We start from the raw sequence: 8,016 nt of genomic DNA, 5'->3' as shown, positions 1-8,016 counted from the left end.
GATATTGAGAAGCACCAACCACTCAGGACCAGAGACCTTAAAAAAAAATTTAAGCAGCTACTATGTGCCAGACACTGTACTAAGTTACCTCAGCCAGTCATTTAGTTGTACTTATTGAGCACTTACCATGTGCAGGGCATGGTGCTTAGTGTGTGGGAGAGTACACACTGTGTGGGGAAGCAGCGTGGCTCAGTGCAAAGAGCCCGGGCTTTGGAGTAAGAGGTCAGGGGTTCAAATCCCAGCTCCGCCATTTGTCAGCTGTGTGACTTTGGGCAAGTCACTTGACTTCTCTGGGCCTCAGTTACCACATCTGGAAAATGGGGATTAAGACTGTGAGCCCCCTGTGGGACCACCCGATCACCTTGTAACCTCCCCGGTGCTTACAACAGTGCTTTGCACATAGTAAGTGCTTAATAAATGTCATTATTGTTATTATTATTATTATTATATTTGATATCCTCACTCCGGCTAGAAAGGTTTTTATACTTCCAGCACTGGAAGCCATCATCTTTCTCCTTTTCCCTGAGAAGTGCCAAGGAGGGAAAGACCTAGCTCATTGGTTCTGTACCCAGAGCATTCCTGGGTTATGTTGGAGCGATATTGAGTGAAAGCTCAAAGTCTAAGGCCAGGAGCGGGTGGGGCAGAGGCCTAGCAATGTCGACTGGGGGATGAGGGCAGGAGGAGCAGCCATCCTGAACGGGGGAAGAAATGGCCTAGACTCCCAGCAACTCTTTCCTCCTGCTCCAGCTCCAGTAAGTGACCCTGCCCCAACTCAGAACTTACCCTCTCTTAGAACTAGACCTAGACCCCCTGTAATGAGCCTGGGCACTCTATTCACAAACCCTCAGTTTACCCAAGAATGACAACCCTGTCCCTCACTAGACCTGCCCTTAGCAGGAAACCTAACGGATTTGTATGAGCTGCAGCCCCAAGCCTGGAAGTAGAGGGAGGGGAAGGAGGAGGCCCTGGGAGCAGAGCTGCTTTCTTCTGACTTCTCTGCCACCTCTGTAATGGGCAGGGAGGAGAAAGAGCTTTGGGGCAGGGCTGGAGAGATCCAAGTAAGGAACGGAAAAAAAGCCATGAAAATCAAGCATTCCCTGGGCTGGGGTTTTGTATTCAGCGGAGTGCAATATTTGGGTAGTTTCCAAGGGACAGGGGTGTGGAGTTGGGCCTAAGGATGCCCTCATCTAGCAGTGCGGGAGTAAACGAGTAAGGAGGAGAAAACAGACAGGACCTTCTGTTATCTCAGCATGTTCACAGCCCTGAAAAAATGTCTAGGGTATTTTGTTGGAGGAAGACAAATGCTTTTACACATCTTCCCAAAGTAAACCATAAGCTCCAATAAAGCAAAACATTGCCATTAATTTGTTTTCAGACGAGGAGGGGACAAGTGTGAAGAAATTCATGCACACCTGGATAAAACAGAGCGCCCAGACACATTTTCAATGAGTAAGTAACCTACAGAGTATCCTTTAGCAGCCTTAAGTGGGAGGGCAGAAGTCGTTTTTGTTTATTTTAAATCCCCAGGGATGAAGGTCACCGAAGCAGATTTTCCATTTGAACCGTTAGGATGCTTGGTCTGGCTCATCCTAGAGCCTGGCTGAAGAGGCTAGCCCCTGACATCACTGGTCAGTCATCCATGTTTTATCAAAAGTCCGAAGTGTGACAAGAAAATTTCTGTTAGGATATAAAGCAGAAAATGGCCCTCTATTCACAAACCCTCAGTTTACCCAAGAATGACAACCCTGTCCCTCACTAGCCCTACCCTTAGCAGGAAACCTAATGGATTTGTATGAGTTGCAGCCCCAGCGACAGCCCAGCGGGTCAGTGCCACTCATATATAAAGGAGACTAGAAGGCCAGCGATTCCTAGGGAAGCAGTGTGGGCTCGAGAAAAGCACACAGGCCTGGGAGTCAGAGGACCTAGGATTTAATCCAGGCTCCATCACTCACCTGCTGTGAGACCTTGGACAAGTCACTTTGCTTCTCTGTGCCTCAGTTTCCTCAACTGTAAAATGGGAATTCAATACCTGTCCCCCCTCCTATTTGACTATGAGCCCCATATGGGACAGGGACTGTGTTTGACCTGATTATCTTGTATCTACCCCTGCTCTTAGAAGAGTGCTTGACACAAAGTAAGTGCTTAATAAATACCATAGTTATTATTACTAGTTATTATTATTATTAGCCCAGTGGTCCTGGGAGGCCAGTTTCCAAGGTGACCAGTAATACCATAAGGTCTAGAGAAAAACCTAAATCCCTGAACCCTCTTTGACCTCCAAACCTTTCTCATCTCTGCTCTCACCCAGGCAGGAGGGTAGTGTAATTATATGGATATCCCTGAGTAGGATCTATGGCTCTTGGAATTCTGAGACTTAACCATGTTCTCCCTTGCAGGTGGAAAAGCCGGCTCGGTCAGTTTTATGGAACTAGGCAATAGTGATCATGTTGTTATGTTTTCTGACGGTGAATATAATGGGAAAAAATTCAAGTCTGCAAAACTCTTGAGTAAGTGTCCCATAAATTCATTCATTAATTCTGATTAAGAGGTCAGAACCCAGAAGGGGGCCAGACCAGCTGTGGCCTGTGATTCCTCAATGTGAGGGTCCAGAGTCCAGGGCCTTTGAACAACATTTCTCCACGAAGCTTCCCTTAGCCACTGCTTGCTCTCCAGCGGAGACTGGAGGCATATGCTGCCCACCCACCCTCCTCTGTAAAATGGGGATTTGATACTTACTTCAATCAATCAATCAATCCATCAATCCATCATTCTACTCAGGCTGTGGGCCCCAGGTGGGACAGGGACTGTGTCCAACCTGATTATCTTATTATATCTACCCTGGCACTTGGCACAATACTTGGCACATAACAAGCATTTAAAATATTTTACAGTGATTACTATTATTACAGGCCCTACAGTCTTTCCCCACTACCTGGACAGATGGCCATTCCAAAGCTTGGGAATTCGCAGCCTGTTTGCTCCTATCAATCCAGGATACTGACTCCCCCCACCATTTCCCCCACCAAAACTCACTTATTTTCCATCCCTTCTACCTGGGGGACCCTTTATCTGCTTCTTCCCCTCACTTGGTGAGAGACTGCCCGTGTCTACACTAAATCTATTGTCTCATGACAGGCAAAAGCCTCAGCATTGATGAAGATACAATGGCTTTGTTTAAGTTGACAGCTGAGAGCCTAGGTCTTGGAGAGGATAGAATGGCCTTCCCAACACAGATCGGTAAGGATTCCAGTGTCCATAGTCCTCAAGGGCCTTGTTAGGAGAAGGGGTCGGAAAGCAAATGGTTGAGAAAAGGCTAGACTAGAAACTTCCTCATTGACTCACTCTCCTTTCTTCTTCCTTCTTGCAGAAACCTGCACCCCTGCCAAAGATTAGGTAAGTGAGCCCTTCAGGTCCTGCAAATGCTTAGGAGCAAATCATTCACCCCAAGAGCTTTCTGCGCAGAAAGGCAGGGCTTCCCAGGGGCACTGGGAGCCAATATGGTCTCATGTGATTGTGGAAGAAGAGACCCAGCTGTGTTCCCCGAGCCCCGAGGGTGTCTCTCTGACAAAGGGGAGGGTGTTGTTTAAGTTGAACAGGAGCCTCCAGGTATGGTTCTGGTCCCCCAGGGCTGTCCATGGTCACAGAGACTTGGTCGGGTTGGAAGGGAGAAATTGAGTCGGGCCCATGGCAGGGGGCTCCCACGGTGTTTTCGCAGAGATGGGGGTGAGGGGTGCATCCCTGCAAGGGAGGGGAGGGACCTTACCTAAGTTGATTTCCTGCCACTGGAGGGGGTGGGGTGCAGGGGAATAGTGGAGCAGAAGGCAGCTAAAGTTCAGTTGGGCTAGGGAGGGATCACCCACCCTTCTGAGGGGTTTCGAGGGACCAGAAGAGGGGCTTCAACTGGACTGAATGAGCCTGTGGCAGGATTCACCTTCTACTTTAGGACACTTGGAGAAATTTTTCTCTCCTGCCCAGGCCTCTGGGGACTGTTATTTTATTTTATTTTATTTTATTAATGATGTGTATATAGCTATAATTCTATTTATTCTGATGGTACTGACATCTGTCTACTTATTTTGTTTTGTTGTCTGTCTCCCCCTTCTAGACTGTGAGCCCGTTGTTGGTTAGGGACTGTCTCTATATGTTGCCGATTTGTACTTCCTAAGCACTTAGTACAGTGCTCTGCACACAGTAAGCACTCAATAAGTACGATTGAATGAATGAAATGAGGGCCCAGGCAGCTCACTCTTTATAGCTATGGTGTCCATCAAGCCTGTTCGATGGGCTAAGCATGGGGGCAGACTCAAGGTTACCAGTCATTCAGTCAGTCAATCGTATTTATTGAGCACTTACTGTGTCCAGAGCACCATACTAAGCACTGGGCAGAGTACAATACAACAATATAATAGACACCTTCCCTGCCCACAACGAGCTTACATTCTAGAGGGGGAGACAGACATTACTATAAATAAATAAATTACAGATACAGATACATAAGTACTGTGGGTCTGGGAGGAGGGATGAATATAGGGAGGAAGTCAGGGCAACATGGAAGAAGCTGAAGAAAAGGTAAAGAGGGCTTGGTCAGGGAGGGTTTCTTGGAGGAAATGTGTCTTCAGTAAGGCTCTGAAGGGTGGGGAGAGTAATTGTCAGATATGAGGATGGTGGGCATTCCAGGCCAGAGGCAGGATGTGGGTGAGAGGTTGGCAGTGAGAGAGATGAGATCAAGGTACAGGCAGTCAAGTGAAGTATGGACTGGAGTGGGGAGACACAGGAGGCTGGGAGGCCAGCAAAGGGACTCATGCAGTAATCCGGTGGGGGGGTGGGGGGGGATAGGATGAGTGATCGCATTAATGTGGTAGCAGTTTGGATAGAGACGAAAGAGTGGATTTTAGCTATGTTGTGAAGGTGGGCCCGACAGAGAGGAGTCAAGGATAACATCAAGGTTGAGGGCTTGTGAGACAGGAAGGATGGTGGTGCCATCTACAGTGATGGGAAGTCACGGGGAGGACAGGGTTTGTGTGGGAAGATAAGGAGCCCTGGTTTGGATTCATTCATTCATTCAATCATATTTATTGAGCGCTTACTGTGTGAGGAGCACTGTACTTAGCTCTTGGGAAGTTTGGATATACTAAGTTTGAGGTGACGTGAGGACATCCAAGTAGAGAAGTCTTGAAGGCAGTAGGAGATGAGAGACTGGAGAGAGGGAGAGAGGTCAGTTCAGGAGATCTAGTAGTTGAAGCCAGGGAAGCAAATGAGTTCTCCAGGGGTTGTAGATGGAAAATAGAAGGGGATCCATCTGTAATTTATTTATTTATTTATATTAGTGTCTGTCTCCCTGTCTAGACTGTAAGCTCACTGTGGGCCGGGACTCTGTTTTTTGTTATATTGTAGTCCTCTAAGTGCATAGTACAGCTCTGCACACAGTAAACTCTCAATAAATACGATTGAATGAATGAATGAATGAATGACCTCCTGGGGGAAGTTTGGCTTTGGGGTTGCTGCAGCCACCAGATTAATAATGCTAATGATGATAATAATAATAATAATGATATTTCTAAAGTGCTTACTATGTGCCAAGCACTGTACTAAGGCCTGGGGTAGATAGAAGATAATCAGGTCCCACTTGGAGTTCACAATCTAAGTAGGAGCGAGAACAGGTTTTGATTCTAGAATGTGAGCCCGTTGTTGGGTACGGACTGTCTCTATATGTCGCCAACTTGTACTTCCCAAGCGCTTAGTACAGTGCTCTGCACAGTAAGCACTCAATAAATACGATTGAAATGAATGAATGAATGAATGAATGAATCCCCATTTTGCAGAGGGAACTGAGGCCCAGAGAAGGTAAGTGATTCGCCCAGGTTCACATAGCAGGAAAGTGGAGGGAGCCAGAATTAGAACCCAGGTCCTCTGACCACCAGGCCTGTGTTTTTTCCAGTAGGCCACACTGATTACCTCTGACCTCTGCTCAACAGCTCTCCCCTCCAAGCTGGAGAGGTGTTGGCTTCAGCCCCATTTGCACCACTAATAATAATAATGATAGCATTTATTAAGCGCTTACTATGTGCGAAGCACTGTTCTAAGCGCTGGGGAAGTTATAAGTTGATCAGGTTGTCCCACGGGGGACTCACAGTCTTAATCCCCATTTCCCAGATGAGGTAACTGAGGCACAGAGAAGTTAAATGACTTGCCCAAAGTCATACAGCTGGCAATTGGCAGAGCCGGGAGCCACTAGCAATTTACAGCCAAGCACCCCACTTTCGCTCTGCTCCTCCAGTGACTCCCAGGCATGAGATGCATCTTTCTTGTCATGGTGATGGTTTGCCATGAAAGTCTGACACAGTAGGCAGCTACTTTTGGTTCTTTCTGTTGGGATTCAGAGCCTTTACTCTTTTACGTAACCCCAGGGTGCCTGACATCTCCACTCTTTTCTAGGAAGAACTGACACCCCAGAGCCGCTCGACTTTCTTCTGAATTCAACCTAAGAACCAACTCTATCCTGAAATCCATGCCTATCTCTTCATCTGACAAGTTGTTTCCCCCTGCAGGCTTGGCCAGGCCCAATACTTTATGGAAATTTTCTTCAGTTCTATATAAATGACTTCAGCAATGACACCTCAGTTCTCCGCCTGTTCTGTCGAGTTGGGTGGTGGATCAGTGGTGGGAGGAAATTATTCTGAAAGTGTCACTGAGCTGAATGCTCCTCTCAGAGTCAGGGGAGTGGGGGAGTGACAGAGAGTCAGTCCTTGAGGGGACTTTGTGGCTTTGGTTGAAGGGATAGTGGGGGGAAGAGGATGGGTTCCCTTTCAATCATTTACTCAAACCTAAGCTAGGTCACATGGTTCCAATGCAGGTAGGTTCTCCTGCCTCAGGTAGACTTGGAGATTTTATCCCTGTAATGCAGAGCTAAACTCAATAGTTTCTTTTCCACTCCCCCAGAACTACTTTCACCCCAAACTTTCAGGTATGCAGTGGACGGTGGAAGGGGTGTTGTTATAATTATAATTATGATGGTATCTGTCAAGCTCTTACTATATGTCCCACCCCACCCTAAGCATTGGGGTAGATACAACGTTGGTTGGACACAGTCCCTGCACCATATGGGGCTCACAGTCTAACTAGAAAGGAGAATGTGTATTGAATCTCCATTTTACATATGTGGAAACTGAGTCACAGAGAACTGAAGTGATTTACCCTAGGTCAAAAAGCAAGTAACTGGCAGAGCATAGATTAGAACCCAGATCCCCTGACTCCCAGGCATGTGCCTTTTCTATTAGGCATGCTATTGGTGTAAGCAGTGTATTGTGCCCTCCTCAATGTGGGGAAGGATCAAGTCCCTTGTTTATTCTGTACTTGTGCTGCCCCTATTCCAAAGTGCCACACCAAGCGGATGCTCACCATGTGCTGCTACTACTTCCGATCCTACATACATCTTCACTTCTAGGATTCTGTGAGGGCTTCCACGTAATAATAGTGATTCCCCTCTTCAAAGCCCTGCTGAGAGCTCATGTCCTCCAGGAGGCCTTCCCAGACTGAGCCTCCCTATTTCTCTGCTCCTCCTCCCCTCCCCATCACCCCTATTCCTTCTCTCTGCTCTACCCCCTTCCCCTCCCCACAGCACTTTTGTATATTTATACATATTTATGACTTTATTTTATTAATGATGTGTATAGATCTATAATTTTATTTATTTATTTTCATGGCATTGATACCTGTCTACTTGCTTTGTTATCTGACTCCCCCTTCTAGACTGCAAGCCTGTTGTTGGGTAGGGACCATCTCTATATGTTGCCGACTTGTACTTCCCAAACACTTAATACAGTGCACTGCACGCTGTAAGTGCTCAATAAATATGATTGAATGAATGAATAATAATAATGATATTTGTTGAACGCTTACTTTGGGTTAAGCAGGTACTTGGGGCCAGGCACTGTTCTAAGCAATGGGGTAGATACAAGTTAATCAGATTGGACACAGTGTCTGTCCCACATGGGACTCACAGTCTTAAACCTCATT

The 8,016-nt window shown here is 46.8% G+C and overlaps 2 long non-coding RNA genes across 2 annotated transcripts; both read left to right on the top strand.

Moving 5' to 3' along the window:
- The first annotated feature begins 685 nt into the window (after window positions 1–685).
- LOC119926550 lies at window positions 686–2,481 on the top strand. Its single transcript, XR_005450344.1, has 3 exons — window positions 686–752; window positions 1,376–1,449; window positions 2,397–2,481. It is a non-coding gene; the product is annotated as an uncharacterized LOC119926550 (long non-coding RNA).
- Window positions 2,482–3,146: 665 nt separating this feature from the next.
- LOC119926521 lies at window positions 3,147–6,558 on the top strand. Its single transcript, XR_005450340.1, has 3 exons — window positions 3,147–3,237; window positions 3,368–3,393; window positions 6,436–6,558. It is a non-coding gene; the product is annotated as an uncharacterized LOC119926521 (long non-coding RNA).
- Window positions 6,559–8,016: the final 1,458 nt, after the last annotated feature.

The sequence above is a fragment of the Tachyglossus aculeatus genome, chromosome 4 (genome assembly GCF_015852505.1).
Source record: "Tachyglossus aculeatus isolate mTacAcu1 chromosome 4, mTacAcu1.pri, whole genome shotgun sequence".
NCBI lineage: Eukaryota > Metazoa > Chordata > Mammalia > Monotremata > Tachyglossidae > Tachyglossus > Tachyglossus aculeatus.
This window is presented reverse-complemented; position numbering and strand designations above follow the sequence as displayed.